At 47.8% G+C, this 18,459-nt stretch overlaps 1 protein-coding gene across 2 annotated transcripts in view; it reads right to left on the reverse strand.

Moving 5' to 3' along the window:
* The window catches only part of LOC308570987 (inactive phospholipase C-like protein 2), a 37,830-nt gene that overhangs the window by 14,050 nt on the left and 5,321 nt on the right, over window positions 1-18,459 (reverse strand). The window lies entirely within an intron of this gene.

Raw genomic sequence — 18,459 nt, forward strand, 5'->3', positions numbered from 1 at the left:
ATATATGGAAGGATGTGAAGAAGACCATGAAGTCCACAGCCCAGAACAACCTTTCCTAACCAGGTGCTCTCCGGCTGTTGCTGCACTCCCATGAGCCTCAGCTAAAATGGCTGTGGCAGCCCAGGCCTGAATCCTGTTTGCCCATGGCAAGGCCACTTGTTGTTTTGCTTTATTTGTATTCGTTGCATTTAGGGGCAGATGGGGCTCGTGAACCTGGGAAGGCAGCCCATCTAGGAGAAGGAAAACCCTGATCCTAAAGCCCCACTGCCTTGGGGGAGAAGAAAAGGCTCAGGAGTAAACCCTACACAAATCCGAAGCTGAGTCCCTAAGCAATGGTTGGATGACGCCTTGTTCGCTTCCTGCTGGTGCTAAACGTATTGCTCTGCTCTCCTTTGGACCAATGAGACCGAGAGAGTGTGTGGGGGAGGGGTGTCTTGCCATCTAGGCAGCCCAGGACCTCCATACACACTGCCCAGGCTTGTGTCCTGAGAAAGGATGGGTGGAGGACCTGAAGGAAAACTGAAGGGTTTGTAAGATGGGGGATGCTGAAGAAACAAGGGCTGAATGAAAAAAAACTTTGGGAAGCATCTACACAACAGGGGACGGCAGGACCCTTGACACATAGGTGGGTGTTGTTGTTGTTGACATTATTATTATTGAACTATTTCGTTCAGCTTCAAGGAACCAAAGACCAACCAGTCGCAGCTGGAAGGTCAGGGACGAACCATTCTCCTAAAATGATCAGGCTTGACCTGAACTCTGAAAACGTAGCTCTCCGCTCCCCCATCCTCCAGCCCGGTGCAGGGGCCAGATAAGACCAAACTGGCTCCAGGAACTCCGAGCCAAACCCCCAATGCTAAAAATAGTTACATCCGACCATTCTGTTGATTCTTTCCTTCCCCTGTTCCCTCACCCCCCCACCCACAATGCTTCCTGATGGGGGGTGGGGTAAGAAAGGGGGAAGAATAGCAGAGGATGGAAGAGGGAAGAGGCAGGCAAACATGCTGGGAATTCACAAATGCAATTAACTGGAGGTACAGTGCGAAAATGTTTAAATGTATTTCCCATGAAGATCGCCCTCTGCGCCCCAGTTGGCTCCAATGGGTCTACAAAATGGCAAAAACTACAGGGATGTCAGCATCATCCCCCACAAAAGTTAATTTCTCAACAGGGTTAAAAGCTGCAACCCCAAACACACTTGTTGGTGAGCAATTCCCATTAAACTTAGTGTGATTTGCTTCCAAACAAATATAGAAGGATTGTGCCCTTGTGTTAAAAAGAATAGAAAAGTAAATGACCCCTGGACGGTTAAGTCCAGTCAAATGTGACTATGGGGTTGCGGTGCTCATCTTGCTTTCAGGCTGAGGGAACCAGCGTTTGTCCACAGACAGCTTTCCGGGTCATGTGGCCAGCATGACTAAACAGCTTCTGCCGCAACGGGACACTGTGATGGAAACCAGAGCGCACGGAAATGCCATTTACCTTCCCCCTACAGCAGTACCTATTTATCTACTTGCACTGATGTGCTTTCAAACTGCTAGGTTGATAGGAGCTGGGACAGAGCAACGGGAGCTCACTCCGTCGTGGGGATTCAATCCACCGACCTTCCGATCAGCAAGCCCAAGAGGCTGGGTGGTTTAGACCACAGTGCCACCCGTGTGTTAGTGTTAGTCCCAGACCAGGTAGTGTTTCATTGCTTGGTAAATGTACAATTGGATTTTATTGGGACAGTATTGTTATTCTGTAAGCTGCACAGAACTAAAAAATAATAATCAGGAAGTAATTTAAATTTTTAAAAGTCATTTCTCTCTGTGCAAGCTCAGAGCTACTCAGTTGACTTTATGTGTTCCAGGATTGTGAACTGAGCCCCGGTGAAGCTTTCAGCAGCTCGCAATCACACCAAAAAGAAACAACAGAAATAGGAATAGCTTACGCTTAGCAATTTCTGGGGTCCCCTAGTTTCTGGGGTCCTAACCAAGTATACCATGGTTAGGACCCTGGAAACTTTTCCTTAGCTAAGTCCTGGTACAGTTTCAAAGCAAAAACCATTTCAGGTTCTTCCTGGACTTGCACTGTAAACAAGGAAACCCATCGTGGTGTAATGGTTAGAGTGTTGGGCTAGGACCTGGGAGGCCAGGGTTCAAATCACCACTCAGCCATGCAGCTCACTGGGTGACCTTGGGCCAGCCACTGTCTCAGCCAAACCTACCGAACAGAGTTGTTGAGAGGATAAAATGGAGATAGGGAGCAGTGTAATCTAATATACACATTTTTGAAGAAAACTTTCCCCTAATATAATGCATTTCTGTATGTTTTTTCCACCAACATATATATGTACTTTTATGCACACTTTACTCCAGAATGTGCTGTTGTTTTTTTTGTGTGAGAGTGAGGTACACATTACTTGCCTGGAGAACTGTACTGCGCAGTTCCAAGACTTGTGTATTTCAAATGATGGTTGTGTTTTGGTTTGCATCTTGTTTCGAAGAGTTCTAATGTAAGTGGGATTGTCTTGAAATGCAAGCTGAACATAATTTCTTACCCATGTACTATCATGTGTGCACAAATCTGCTATGGGCAAAGATTTGTAGCTGGGAACGCTAAGCCAAATACTGGTGTTAGAATGACAAACCAAGCGCCTTATGAAGGCTGCATTCACACCATACATTCAAAGCACACAGCTTCCCAGGAAGGGTCCCTGAAACTGTAGAATAACCTTCAAAGAGCTACAGTTCCCAGCACCCTTTACAAACTATAGTTCCCACGGTTCCTCCACCACATATATTGTTTTGCAGGCCTCAAGCAACTTTCTCTTTAAGCCTCAGTTTTCCCCATCTGCAAAATGGGAACAGTTAAGTGATGCATGCCTTGTAGGACTGGTGCAAAGACCAAATGCAATAATAAAACTCTACCAATGCAAAGTGCCACACACAAACAGCCTTCGGCTACTAACAGCAGCCCGAAGGACAAATCTGGCAGCTGACCAGAAAGTCCTGCCAACATTGGCACTCCATCTCCTGGGCACAATGAAAAATGATAAGCTCACTGCCAGGAGACTGCAGGAAGCAGGGTAGGGAAATTCACAAACAGCAGAACTCCCCTGGTGGGGGGGAGTGTCAACATTTCAACGGTCCCAGAAGGGATTCCCCCCTTTTTTTTTTTAAGATTGCCACCCTCCCTCATTTTGCCAAGCCACTGTGACTGCAGCTAGCTTTTGGAGACCGCCTCTCTGATGGGCAGGGAAATGTGCCTTTCTGGGTCCTGGGCTGGTGGGTGGGTGAAGCTTGCCTGTGCATCTGGAAACAGAAAGGGCATCTGTGCTGGAAAGTCAAGTAACTTGCACCCCAGGGGTTAAATCTCTGCCAGCTCTCCTCCACTGGCATAAAAGCGCTGCTGGATGTAGCCATCTCCTCCTCTTGGCCTAGGGATGCTACTTGAGGATCCAACCCCAAGCCTCCCTCACACACCCTAAGCTAGTGCCCCCTCCCCCCCCCAACGCCTAGAATGGGCAGCTGGAAAAACGACAGCCTAATAGTACAATGCAAAAATTAAGACTTTTAGACTCAAATGCCCATCAGCTCACTGGGTGACTTTGAACCATTCCCTCTCCCTCTGCCTAACCTACCTTTCAGGGCTGTCGTGGGGACAAATGGGTGAGAACCATGTGTATGACCCTTGAGCTCTGTTATGAGGAAAGGCGGGGTTTAAATGCAATGAATTGATGCCACCCTATGTCTTCTGAAAGCACACAGTCAAACTCAAGAAGCTTAATCCAAGTACAATGGTACCTCGGGTTAAGAACTTAATTCGTTCCGGAGGTCCGTTCTTAACCTGAAACTGTTCTTAACCTGAGGTACCACTTTAGTTAATGGGGACTCCTACTGCCGCCGTGCGATTTCTGTTCTCATCCTGAAGCACAGTTCTTAACCCAAGGTACTATTTCTGGGTTAGCAGAGTCTGTAACCTGAAGTGTCTGTAACCTGAGGTACCACTGTACCAGAAACACCTGAGGAATCTGTATAGTGGTACCTCTGGTTATGAACTTAATTTGTTCCGGAGGTCCGTTCTTTACCTGAAACCGTTCTTAACCTGAGGTACCACTTTAGCTAATGGGGCCTCCCGCTGCCACCGCACCACCAGTGAGCGATTTCTGTTCTCATCCTGAGGTAAAGTTCTTAACCCGAGGTACTACTTCCAGGTTAGTGGAGTCTGTAACCTGAAGTGTTTGTAACCTGAGGTGTTTATAACCCAAGGTACCACTGTAGTTGTGTCCTTGCCTTGGGCGGATACAATTGGGTTTCTTCCAAACCAGAACCATAGCTGGCACCCCCTCTCTCCTTTCACCGGCCCTTACGGTTGTGAAGACATGCATGAAAGGCTGTTTGTAGACTGAGAGCCATGACAGGAAAGGTAATCTGAGAGGTATCATCATCACCACCACCACCACCACCACCACCACCACAGTTGCCAACCTGGAGGCAAAATAAATGTGGAGAAGCACAGTCATAAATGCACTGTGGGCAGAGCTGTCAGCTCAGCAGCAAGGGAAAGTAACTCTGCACGGGATCAGAGGCAATCTTGACAGTCCTAATAGGACTGTCGCTGGATGGTGCTTTGGTGCAGAGAAGCAGTTCCAGGTTATAAGGTCTGACCTTGGAACTTGAGGGCTTTGAGCCCACCCATCACCCACTCGGCACCTTTTCCTTGCATGCCACTTCCTTGGCAAGAGCCACAGAAAGCACCTGAGCAGGAAGGAATGGGGTTCTCAGGACCTGGCTGCCCCTGAGACGTTTCCAGGTCCTGTATACCTGAAGGAGCGTCTCCACCCCCATCGTTCAGCCCGGACCCTGAGATCCAGCGCCAAGGGCCTTCTGGCGGTTCCCTCATTGCGAGAAGTGAGGTTACAGGGAACCAGACAGAGGGCCTTCTCGGTAGTGGCGCCTACCCTGTGGAACGCCCTCCCTTCAGATGTGAAGGAAATAAGCAGCTATCCTATCTTTAAAAGATATCTGAAGGCAGCCTTGTTTTTAACACTTGATTGGAAGCCGCCCAGAGTGGCTGGGGAGGCTCAGCCACATGGGCGGGGTATAAATAATAAATTATTATTATTATTATTATTATTATTATTATTATTATTATTATTATTATTATTATTATTATTCCATGCCCTGCCATGGGAACTCTATGGAGGCTGACACTTCTTTTTTATTTTCCTGGGCCACGCGGAGATGCAGGCGGGTCCCAGATCCGAAGAACATAGGGGAGGATGGTTACCACCCTGAGCTGGGCAGAGACAAAAATCGACAGCGAGGGGGTGGAGATGAGTCAGACATCAAAGTTACATAATGTACCGTCTCTACGGTTACCACAGGAAGGAGGGGAAATTGATGGTTCCTAAATTGACACAGATCAGAAGATTGGGATGGAGCGGGAGATGTTTATCCAAAGTCATTATTGGGTTTCGGCAGCTGCAGGAGGGCGTGGGAGGGAAAAGGTGAGATGAGGAGTTTGGGGGCAAACGGGGGTCAAAGTTCCTGGCCTGAACACAAAAGAATGAGTCCAACCGATTTTAGACACTAGAACCTGTTCTCAGTGCCAGCGGTTCATTCCTGGAGCATGTGAAGTCCAGAATTCTCTCCTTGCCAAGAGAACATCATCCCTAAGTTGAGTATTGACAGCCAGATCTCACACACCTGAGTCTCACCTGCCAGTCTCTCAACCTAATTTTATTAACGGCATCCAAGATCTCAGGCAACCCCTTCATTACAAGCTAAGGATAAGGTAGAGTGCATAACTCAATGGCAGAGCACATGCTTTGAATGCAGAAGGCCCCAGGTTCAATGCCTGCTGTCTCCTGGTGGTTCTGGGAAACGCACCTGAGGCGATGTCTGCAACAGTCATAGGATTCTTTGGGGAAAACCATGGCAGTTCAAAATGCAATCCTAGTGCTTTATGTTGCATATGTGGTCTGAATAGCAGGTTGAAGGCAGCTTCTTCCTATGACATGGTCTTATATGAATCTGCCTCATGCTAAATCTAAAGCAATTAGGCATGTTCTGCCAACCTTTCAACGACAAGTTTACGGAGGACAGATGGATGGATGGCAATGAGCCCATTTGTGTCCTGTCGCTCTAGAGCAGGCATGGCCAAACTTGGCCCTCCAGCTGTTTTGGGACTACAGCTCCCATCATCCCTAACTAACAGGACCAGTGGTCAGGGATGATGGGAATTGTAGTCCCAAAACAGCTGGAGGGCCAAGTTTGGTCATGCCTGCTCTAGAGGGTAGGACCCAGCCTGTGGGCTCAAATTAAAAGAAAAGGGATCCAGGCTAAACATTAGGAAGAACATCCTGGTGACTTGAGCTTTCCCACAGTGGAAGAGATTGCCTTGGAAGGGAGCTGACCTCCCCTTCATTAAGAGGTATTTAAAGTAGAAGGTGGATTGCCTGCCAATGCCACCTGTCAGGGACACTGTACAGTCGTACCTTGGAAGTCAAACAGAATCTGTTCCGGAAGTCCGTTCAACTTCAAAAATGTTCGGAAACCAAAGCACAGCTTCTGATTGGCTGCAGGAAGGTCCTGCAGCCAATCAGAAGCCCCATCGGACTTTCGGCTTCCAAAAATAGTTTGCAACCGGAACACTCACTTCCGGTTTTCGATCATTCGGGAGCCAAAATGTTCGGCAACTAAGCTGTTTGAGATCCAAGGTACGACTGTAGTAGATTTCTGTGGGGTTTTGTTAGTGGAGACACAGTTCTACTCAGACTTTAGCAGAACTGGCTACCCCTCCCAGTTTGAGGTCGTCAACAAATCTGATGAGCATGCCCTCAATCCCTTCATCCACGTTGTTTATAAAGACACTGAACAATAATGGGCTCAGGAAAGAACCCTGCGGCACCCCACTTGTTCACGTTTTCCTGAAAGGCTGAGGAACCACTAGTGAGTACTCTTTGGGTTCGGCCGGACCTTAGTGGCCTTCCTTATGTTTCACCTGTGTATGAAAATACAAGACCTCACAGCTTGTGCAGCATCCTTCTTTAGGCAAAACAGAGAGGGCCTTGAGCTGGCTACAAAAGCAATGGATTTTGAAAAAAGGAAGAAGAGGGGGAAAATGCACGTCAGGCAGCTCCGTCTTAATGAGAGAAGGAGCAAGATCTTCCGGGAAATACTCTTATTAATTTGTTTATATGCTGCTTAGTGCCAATAAGTGGTTTACAAAATATAAAAAGCCAATTACACAGACGTTAAAAAAAGAATATCCGTAATTAAAATGCACAAGAGAATAATCCAATTAAAATGACGCAGCCATTAAAACAGGAGACTCGTGGTTACGCAGTATCCACTTAGGGTACATTTAGTAGGAGAAGGAGTTATTATTTATTACAATACGTATTATATTATAATCATAATAATCAATTGGTTGGCTCTTCTCATGTTCATGATTATAATAAATAATATCTCAGTCCAACTCTTACAAGCATTTGGAATCTGCATTCTAAATGAATGAATCTTGGAGCAGTCTTATGCATGTTTACTCCGAAGTAAGTCCGACTGAAGTACAACAACAAAACTGCCTTTAGAGCAGCCTTTCTCAGCCTGTGGGTCCCCAGATGTTGCTGAACTACAACTCCCATCACCCCTAGCTAGCAAGGCCAGAGCTCAGGGATGATGGGAGTTGTAGTCCAACAACATCTGGAGACCCACAGGTTGAGAACCGCTGCTTTAGAGTGTACTGGACCCGACAATTCCTCTTCCAGAAAAGGATGTCAAGGACAGGAAAGTATTGTTCAGAGGCAACCAACCACATAAAGGTGGTTTTGGACCCCCCACCCAAGTTTCAAAGATGTCAACAACTTGTTGAATAGGGTACCAACCCTTTGGAATGCTGACTGCCTATTGCTGGCCTTCATGGTGGCTAAACACTTAGCACTTCAACAAGGAAGGGAAGATACTCTTCCCCTAAGCAAACAATGGACGGAAGGCATGACCCAACCCAGCTACTTGTGAGAAAGTTACCTTCCCCAAGTGGGAAAAGAATAGAATATTTTCGGAGATATGGGGCCCCTGCACAGTCTTGTTTGCTTAAGCAATGGGCAGCAGACAAGTTTGGACCAATAGTCAAATCCCACTTCGTGCTCCTCTATCCACAATTGTTTGTTGCAAAAAGAATTATTTCCTTAATCGTTGTTTACTGCATTTGCACATGTATGTGTTTGTCTCTTGTGGTTTGTCTCTTTTCTTTTTGTACACGAAATATTCAAAATCTAATGAATGAAACCCTGTAAATTAAAAAAGGCGCCTTTTGTACATAAATGACAAGCTGTATTGTGGCCAGGCTGTCCTATTTGAGTCCCACCAAAATGAACGAGAGCTGTTTGTTTGTTCCAATGGAGTTTTTGCACGGGAGAACTTCCCAGAGGACTGTGTGTTTGCCCAAAGGTTCTGTAACATTCAGAGAGGAGTAGCTGTGGGGAGTAGCTGTGAGTTTATAACAGAGTGTCCGAACATCGCAGAGTCCAAGGTTACCATGTGGCTCACTGTTCTTCATCTTAAGCAAGGTTATGAAAACACAGAGGCTGAGGACGCTGAGGTTTTAGAAACCAGAGGAGGAAACAGGGAGGGAAACAGCCCCATTGCTGGAGAAAAGAGCTTTTTTTCTGTCCCATGCATGGTTCTCAGTCCTTTGCCTCCTTCCCGCTACAACTAATACCCCAGCTCAATGCTTCCCTTCTTCCTTAGCCTAAGCTGTCACAACAGCCTGGGTTCTGCAATAAACAAGCAAACAGTGCCTCATAGATTTGCAGTAAGAAGTGATGTTTGGTTTTGGCTAGGCAGGCATTAAGTTATATTTAGAGCTTTGGGTACTCTACACTAAAAAAAGAAAAGAAAAATCTCTGCCTAGGAAATCCCAATTCTGCAGCAAGAAAAGCTAGGTTCTGCAACCTGCGTTATTTTGCAAATCAGAACTATTTCCATAATCTCTTATTTTGCACGCTTCGATCCAGATTGCCTGGAGAAGGGCCAGGAGCTATGAATAAACCTAGCCTGAACCCAGAAAATAAAAACTGCAGACCAGTTGCCAACATCCCCTTTCTGGGCACGGTGCTGGAGCAAGATTGTCACCGGCCAGCTCCAGGTACTCTTGGATGAAACTGACTTTCTAGATCCATTTCAACTGGGCTTCAGGCCTGGTTTTGGAATGGAAACTGCCTCGGTTGCCCTGGGGGATGACCTTTGCTGAGAGGAGGAGGACAGTGATCATATTGATTTCTCCTGTATCTCTTAGAGCCTTTTTGTACTACATGGTATCCAACTGGTTAGGCTGTCTGGGCTGGGGGTTGGAGCGACCTCAGTGATTCTGCTCCTATTGGATGGCTGATTCCAGAATGTGGTGCTGGCAAGGTCAGCACTCTGCCCCTTTGCAGCTAGGCAATTGGGTTCCCTATATATTCCCTATTTCATGGGTGACCAAAACAGTGCCCAGGATCCCCTGAAGTCTTCCCCTGGCATTCACAAAGCCATTGAGGCCTCCCTCCCATCGCGTCCTTGGCCGCCGTGATCAGAGATAGTTACTTTTCCCCCTCCCTTGAGAAGTACAGTGGTACCTTGGGTTAAGTACTTACCGTATTTTTTGCACCATAACACTCACCTTTTTCCTCCTAGAAAGTAAGGGGAAATGTCTGTGCGTGTTATAGAGGGAATGCCTATGGGTGGCAGGGGGGGATCTGCTGCAGTCGTGAGCAGAGGATCCATGGTTCCCCTTCCTTCCCTCCTCCGTGGCTCGCTTTGAAACAGCAAAGCGGGAGAAGAGCTGCTGAGTGGGGAGGAGAGAGGGACAGAGAGCCTGGTTACAAAGCACAGATCCACATGGATCCTCAGGATTTTTGCATTAGGTCACCCCAAATTCACCATCAGATCACATAGCATGTCCATGGCTACAGCTTGCACCAAAAAAATCACGCACCCACTGTCGCTTGGGGCCGCAGTGGTGCAAAAACGTGGTTACAAAGCGTGGATCCACATGGATCCTCAGGATTTTTGCATTGGGCTACCCCAAACTCACCGTCAGATCACATGTCTGTGGCCACAGAATGAACCACAAAAATCATACATCCACTGTTTCATTTAGAATATTTTTTTTTCTTGTTTTCCTCCTCTAAAAACTATGTGCGTGTTATGGTCGGATGCGTGTTATGGAGCGAAAAATACGGTAATTCGTTCCAGAGGTCCGTTCTTAAGCTGAAACAGTTCTTAACCTGAAGCACCACTTTAGCTAATGGGGCCTCCTGCTGCCGCCGCACCACCGGAGCACGATTTCTGTTCTCATCCTGAAGCAAAGTTCTTAACCTGAGGTAATATTTTTGGGTTAGCAGAGTCTGTAACCTGAAGTGTATGTAACCTGAAGTGTATGTAACCCAAGGTACCACTGTACACAGAATAGGAGGAGGAAGTTGGAAGAATGACATTCATGCCTACTTCTTTCAACTCTATGTCCTTTTTGCAGCTAAGCTTAATTCTGCTCTGTCAGCTCCTTGGGAAAGTGAGGTCTGTGCATAAGCACTTTCTTTGGGGATGGGGGACTGATCCAGAGGAGGAGGAGCGGGGAGAAAAGCAACCAGAAAGGGTGGCGGCACCCACACACAGCGTTTACTCAAAAATCAAAATGTGCCCATAGCCTAGGTTGGCGACCTCTGCCCTATGCTGTTTAACATCTGTATGAAACCACGGACGGATGCTATCTGGAGGTATGTGCCATTCTGGAGATGCAGGTAGCCTGCAGCTCTACCTCTCCTTTTCATGAAATCAAAGTGAGGCATTGTGTAATCTGAATCAATGCCTGGGCACTGTAATGAACTGGGTAAACTTGACACTGAATTTAGACAAGAAAAAAGTACTATTACTGGGTAGCTTGTCTACCCCACTGAGCAGAATTTAGCCTCTATTTTTGCAGGGGAGGGGGAGGGGCTTGGGCCCCCAGGGAGATTTATGGACAACTGTAGGTTTAAGCTGAGTTCTTCCTAGTCCTGGATCAAAACCACTACGCAACACATATTATACATTTAAAGCAGTACCACGCCACTTTAAACAGCCTCACGCCCGCTGGCGGAAGCCCACAAGCTGCTTCAAACAGCACTTTTAAGAAGTGCTTTAATCCCTGCTCATCACCTGATGACAACACTCAAGGAGAGGGTCGAGCAAGGTCAGGGAGGGGTGTGGCCTAGGAAGAGTCCCAAGGGCCGGCCAGAGAGCATGTGAGGGCCGCATTCAGGTCATGGGCCTACCCCTCGCCTTAGCACAAGTACTTCTGTGTGTGTATTTGCTTGTGTTGCTCTGCAAAGTGTCACATCTAGTGCTGGTGGACCAACAGCCATATAAAGCGCTTCTCCCTCTAGCTTTCTCTCTGTGGGATCAACAGCTATGCATATCTTTGAACGTCCCCCTCCCAAAAGCAGCCCCAGATGGTGTCTCAGGTTGCTTTGAATGGCGCAAATGTTTGCAAGAGGCTCCGCTTCTCTCTCTTTAATGCGGTAGGCAGATGGACACCAGGCTGCGGCAAGGGGGGGCGGGGGGGGAGCGCACGAGGGAAGGGACTCAGAAACTGACTAAACCTCTTCCCAGCATGAGATGCACTTCCTCCCTATAAGGCACAGCTGAAGGGCCGGATCTGGACCTCCTCAGGAAGTTTGTACTAGAAGAATAACTTTTCCTGCCTTTGGAATCCGAACAGGTGTTTTGGCTTGGGGACAGGGAGAATAAAATAGGAATGCAAAGCCAGGAAGGAAGGAAAGAAGGAATGACTCCCTTAATAAAGCAGGCTGTAGGGCTGCCCAGCGCCAGTTAGGCAGGGCTTAATTTAGGCTCTTTTCATTTCATTGTGTGAAACGTTCCCCTTGCACAGGCGGCTCACAAGCACTGCCTTGTTGGCCAAAAGTCACGTCTACATTCCTTGGCTCATCAGAGCACCAGACCTCAGGCCAGAACCTCCAAAAGAGGGGAGAGAATGGCTCTGAGCATGTACAAAGCGAATGTCCGGAATTTCTCAGAGTGGTTGAACAATCCATCCCTCTTCCCAAGGAATTCTGGGGATTCCAACAACTCCCAGCACCCTTAACTAACTACACTTCCCATGAAGCTTTGGGGAAAACCATATCTGCTTAAAGTGGTATGATAGCTCTTTATAGTGCAGATGGGGTCCACATTGGAGAAGGTCAGTCTTAGGCAGCTCTGCAAGTTCACAGAGTCATAGATTTGTAGAGCTGGAAGGGACCTTGAGGGTCATGTAGTCCAACCCCCTTGAAATACAGGAATCTCAATGCGCGCTCTCCTATCCAATTTGAAACCATACTGGACCCTGCTTAGCTTTACAAATGTGCTAGCAGTTTTATTGCTGTCCCACTAGGAGGATCCTATTAGCACCACGGCAGCAAGACCAAAATGACGCCAGCAAAGACTGCAGCACAGAATGAACTAAGATTCTGAAGAAAGGTTTCCAGCCTCCCCCAGTTGCTGTGGTGGATCCAGTTGCCAAACTGGGCAGACTCCTTCCCCCCTCCCACCCCGCGAATAGCCCTCTGGCACCAGAAGATTATTTGCTTTCTTGGTCCATTAACCTCCAGTGATTAAAACGCGTCCTGCCAGGCCCTAATCTCAAAAGTCCCAATGAGCTGCTTTGCTGTCCAAGTGGAATTAATTTGCTTACGAAATTTTTTGTGGGGAGGGGGTGGAATTTGCACCTTCCTTGCTAAAAGCTCCTTCTCATCCCCATCTGCATCCCTCCTCTGGGGCAGCCTGGTCAGGGTACCAAAAAACCCGAGCAAAAAGATTATCAATAAATAGCTGAACAACAGATGGGCAGCCAACTGCATCTCTAGCCAGGCAGGTGGAAAGCAGGAAAGGAATTGCAGCATTGCACCAGCCATTGCCTCCTCCCCACATCCCACTGCAGCCTCTCAGATCCGCCGGGGGGAACTTTCCCCCCTTGGCAGAATGTATCCCATGCCAAAGGCTCATTTGAAAATTGATTGAGGGCTCAGCCAGAGACTGGAGGAGCTGCATTCATGTTAGATACCCGAAACACTTTTTTTAGGCACCTGCAAATTCTCTCTGAAGTGCAGCCTCTGTCCGTTCTAGCTTTCTCCAATTTGGGACTCTCCAGATGTTTTGGGCTATAGCTACCGCTGATGGAAGCTTGAAGTCCAAAACATCTGGAGGGCATTGGATTGGGGTCAGATGGTGCGTTCTCTCCCCCCCCCCCCGAGTCCCCTGCCCTAGAGAGCTGCATCCTTTGGCAGTGGACACGTGGTCTGTGTTTCCTCTGCAACAGATGAAGGGGGTGGGTGTGATTTCTGCACCAGGACTTCTTCAGCTGTCACTTAGAGGCAGATGTAACCTGCGTCAGTCAGGCAGTGTGGTGACGACAATGTAAAAGGAAGCATTTTTGTTTTATTTTTGGCCATTTGTTTAATTAGTTCTATCCGTGCATTACACCTGAATAATGGAGGTACACAGACAAGTGCTCATGGAGGGAGGGGGGACTGCCCATAAATGGGCAACACTTTCCCCCCTCCAGTACTTGACAAAGATGGCCTTTGTGTGCGCCTCTCAAAAGGATCCTGAACTACCTTATCTAGAACACCTTTCTGTTCCCGTGCCCTACTGTGCAACTGAATTAGCAACGTAAGTTTAAGTGCATACTTCTTCTCTGTTTACCTTGCCTTCATTTCCCTTCTACTGCCCTGTTGTTTTCCTCCGTGTCAAATTTTAGATTGTACGTTCCTTAGGGCATAGACATGTCCTCTTACACTCTCTAAAAACGCAGGATGAAACTTGGAGACCAGAGTTCAAAGCCCAATTCTGTTCAAGTCTCACTGGGTGACCTCAAGGGAGGGTGCCATCTTTCAGCCTCAGTTTTCCTATCTGTGAAATGGAATGACTAAGAGCTCATTGTACACCTCAAAGATGGGGAGGGGAAGGGGAGCCTTTGCAATACACTTGCTCTATGCTTCACTGTAGCTTGGATCACATAGGCCAATGAGTTGGCGTTCCCGATCTTTTCTCACCCCTTTCAGGTTGGTCAAATTTGTACCCAAGCCACCGTCCACAGCACTCAGGCCACAGAAAAAGGTAAAGGGACCCCTGACCATTAGGTCCAGTTGTGGCTGACTCTGGGGTTGCAGAGCTCATCACGCTTTATTGACCGAGGGAGCCGGCGTACAGCTTCCGGGTCATGTGGCCAGCATGACTAAGCCACTTCTGGCGAACCAGAGCAGCGCACGGAAATGCCGTTTACCTTCCCGCCAGAGTGGTACCTATTTATCTACTTGCACTTTGACATGTTTTCGAACTTCTAGGTTGTCAGGAGCAGGGACCGAGCAACGGGAGCTCACCCTGTCGCGGGGATTCGAACCACCAACCTTCTGATCGGCAAGCCCTAGGCTCTGGGGTTTAACCCACAGCGCCACCTGTATCCCACATACAGAGTCCCACTCAGGCCACATACAGAGGGAATTAACCCACTCCATCATCACAACAACACTGTTAAAGCTAGCGGGAAGCTATCCCAAGGTCGACTAGTGGGCTGCGTAGCCAAACAGAGATTTTATTTCCCTAGCCATGCCCTTGCCCCATACCAGGTCTCAGGATTCCATGAGTTTAGCTGCCAAGGTAACAGAGCTTTAGCACTTCTTGCTGTGCCTTTCCAGATCTTCCCCTGGCCTCCAACACCCTACCCTTGTGCACTTGCAAAAAATAACATATTCTATCACCGCCATGGGCCCATCCCAGGGAGTGAACCACAATCCACATGCACCCAAAACCCCGGGTGATTTTTTTCTTTAGAAAGGCCACTGGAGGAATGGTAAGCCTGTTCCGTCAACTGCACTCTGTGCATGAGATCCATTTAGCCTTTTCAAAACACGCTCCCGACTGCAGGGCAAGCGAATTCCTTCTCCTTCAAGGTGCATGAGAAAGGCCTAACAAGCTGAGGGGTGGCAGAGGGGCTGGAACGCAGCCCACACACCCTGTATTAATAGCACTGGAGCAATCAGTGCTTAAAATAGGCTGCGAGGAGCAAGGAGGCGGGTCTCGGGTGACAGCAACCTATTCTGGAGATGAACAACCGTGACGCAAAAACATTTAAAAGGCCGCTTTTAGAAACACGCACCTACCAAGGGCACCTACATCAGAACCCCGCAGTAAACGCCCACACTGAGGTTCATGCCCTATAGATGGGGGAAATAAAGGGGGGAGCAGGGGGGAGTCAGTAATATCAAGATGGGACACCTGGAGCAGAGTCACACCTCGAGGTTTTTGGCACATGGTGTTTGCTACGGCTCAGCCCTACCACCGCCATGCAGGAAAGTCTCCAGTGCAAAGGATTCTGGGAGGGACCTGAGCCTCAGCAGCAGAGGAGGTGTTTTGCAGGCAGAAGCCACCAGGTTTGACCCTCGGTTAAAAGGGTCAAGGGATGTGGGTGGCGCTGTGGGTTAAACCACAGAGCCTAGGACTTGCCGATCAGAAGGTCGGCGGTTTCAATCCCCGCGATGGGGTGAGCTCCCGCTGCTCGGTCCCTGCTCCTGCCAACCTAGAAGTTCGAAAGCACGTCAATGTGCAAGTAGATAAATAGGTACCGCTCCGCGGTGGGAAGGTAAACGGCATTTCCGTGTGCTGCTCTGGTTCGCCAGAAGCGGCTTAGTCATGCTGGCCACATGACCCGGAAGCTGTACGCCGGCTCCCTCAGCCAATAAAGCAAGATGAGCACCACAACCCCAGAGTCAGCCATGACTGGACCTAATGGTCAGGGGTCCCTTTACCTTTACCTTTAAAAGGATTAAGAGAGCGGGTGACAAGAACGGCTCTTCGCCTAGTTTCCTAAGAGAGCTGCTGCCCGTCAAGAGCAGACAACACCAACATAGCTCAGTTGGTACTATTTCTGAGACGCTTCATCTCAGGGTTGCGGGTTCAAGTCCCACGTTGGGCAAAAGATTTCTGCATTGCGGAGGGTTGGAATGGATGGCCCTTGTCCCTTCCAACTCTACGATTCCATGAACATTGGGACACATGAGACAACTAGCCAGTCCTGGGAATAAGGTCACTTTCGAAGTTGATTTCACGGGCTGGGGATGATGCTCTGCACACGCTGCCAAACAGCTGCTGCCAGTCAAAGTAAGCAGCAGATCTCTGGTGACTGGTCAGAGGCAAAAGAAAGCTAGGTTATTGCATCTTTAATAGTCAACATGCACCACCTGCTGAAATTCCCTATTCCATGCAAATATTAAAGGCACAGGAGCCCCCATGTACCCAATTCTTTCTTTTTAAAAATCTGGCTGCCCTAAGCAGATGCAGAACCCCAAACTCCACCCAAGTGCAGCAGAGTTTTGAGTGCCAGTGTTGCAAAATTCATTTTGAAATAGTAATTTGAGTGACACTCAAGAAACAGCTCACACTGCGAATGCATGAAATCTGACAAGATCACTAGTTTAAATGATACCGTGAAGCAGGGATCTCTGCTTGAGACCTGGGAAAGTCACTACCAGTCAGAGTACACGGCTGGTAGTTAGACAGACCGGTGACAGCTTTGTATGGCTCTATTCAAACTTAAATATTGTCAATGCATTTTTAGGTAGTAAGTATTAGGGTGGCCAGCTGCAAAAGGAGAACAGGACTCCTGCACCTTTAAGAGTTGTGCAGAAGAGGAAATTTTAGCCAGTGTACGCAACTGTTAAAGTAGTAGGAACCCTGTCCCCCTGATGCAGTGGTGTCCAAACTTTTTTCAAAGAGGGCCAGATTTGATGAAGTGAAGGGCCGTGGGGCCGCCCAAATTTGTTGGCCTTTTCTTAGGATTGAAGTTGTTGACCTTTTTTTACAATTTTAGCCCAAAAGTTGTTGAGCTTCTTTTTGGGATTGAAGCTGTTTTTAGGATTTTACCCCAGGACATATACTGCCATGGGGGCTGGATTAAATTGACCAGCAGGCCAAGGATTAGGTCCCCGAAACGGACTTTGGACATGCCTGCCCTTATGCATTCGGCCACCCTTGTAACTGCAGTGCTATTTTTCTAGAAAAAGAGGTGCTGAAACTCACCATCCCTTGTTCTCTTATAATGGCAATGGTGCCCACCTGAGAGGTGCCGGAACTGAGTTCTGGCTGGGGGGCAGGGGGAGCCCTGCTTACCTTAGGCAATTTCAATATTTTGCACAAATTATTTTTTTCTTCCCTGCCACAAGACTTCTCAAAAGCATAATTGTAAATGCTGCAATGCATACATCTTCGATTAGAACATATATACTTATTTTCTTCCCCTTCCTGCCCACCCCCCACATAAAAAGTCTGGATAAAGAAAATTTGCTCGAGAGCATTCTCAACCTCACCCCCCATTTATTTCAGTTTCAAGACTGGGCTACATGAACTATCACCAACAGTTTCTTTCTATGCTGCTTTTTGGTCTAGGCCCCCAAAGTGTTGAGCAAGAAAATACAACACACTACGTAGAACCATCCGACTCAGTAGATAGCTATAACATTAGACTTGTTCACACAACAGCATCTCATCGTTGAGGATTAAAGACACAGACCTTATGGGTTCCCTTCCATAGGCATGCAGACTACTAGGGGGAGATGGGGTGCAGCCAGGATCCCACCTCCCAAAAAACTCATTCTCAGAACCCATTTTCAGAGCCAAAACCCAATCCTGGAACATGTGAAAAAATAACGTCATGTGAGTCCTGCAACAAAACATTATGGGGTAACGTTCTCCTGACCTTCAAGCCAGCTATGTCCTCCTCCCCTTTTTCCCTTAAAAAAGGCTTAGCTGCTTTGGGGTCTCACCACCACTCAAGAGTTTTTCTCCCTAAATATTTTGTATGCACTTCTGCATAACTTGAGGTCCCCACACCACAAGCCTGCTGGCACTTCCCCCTTGGGCATGAGTTTTGGCTACGTGAGGACTGGCACCACAATATAACATGGAGCGCTTTTGCCCCATCCCAAGATGAGAGGTGCTGGGACTCAAGTGTGCCTGAAAGTCACACGCTGCTTGACTTGAAAGTTCTCCCACCAATCTCAGGTGCATGTAGGCTGGCCAACTATAGTTACTTTTGTGCTGAGAGAGGCGCCTTCTCAGGGCTGGCATTAGGGCAGAGCCCATAATTGACAACTGCATTGGGGATCCCTTTAGGAGGGGGGAAAGTCCAACCCAGAACTCTAAGCAGTGCCAGCGGCTGCAACAAGATTCCTTTCAAATTTCCCACAATGCCCAGGAGCAATGCTGAATTAAGAAATGCTCTCCCCAGAGAAGTTTGCCTGGTGCCTTCATTACAAAACATTTGTAAGTGAAAACATTTCTCTATAACCAGGCTTTAAATGTGTTTGTGGAAGAGGGATTGGTGTTATTAATTAATTAAATTTGTATACAGTGGTACCTCGGGTTAAGAACTTAATTCGTTCTGGAGGTCCGTTCTTAA

The sequence above is a fragment of the Podarcis bocagei genome, assembly GCF_964188305.1.
Source record: "Podarcis bocagei genome assembly, chromosome: 13".
NCBI lineage: Eukaryota > Metazoa > Chordata > Lepidosauria > Squamata > Lacertidae > Podarcis > Podarcis bocagei.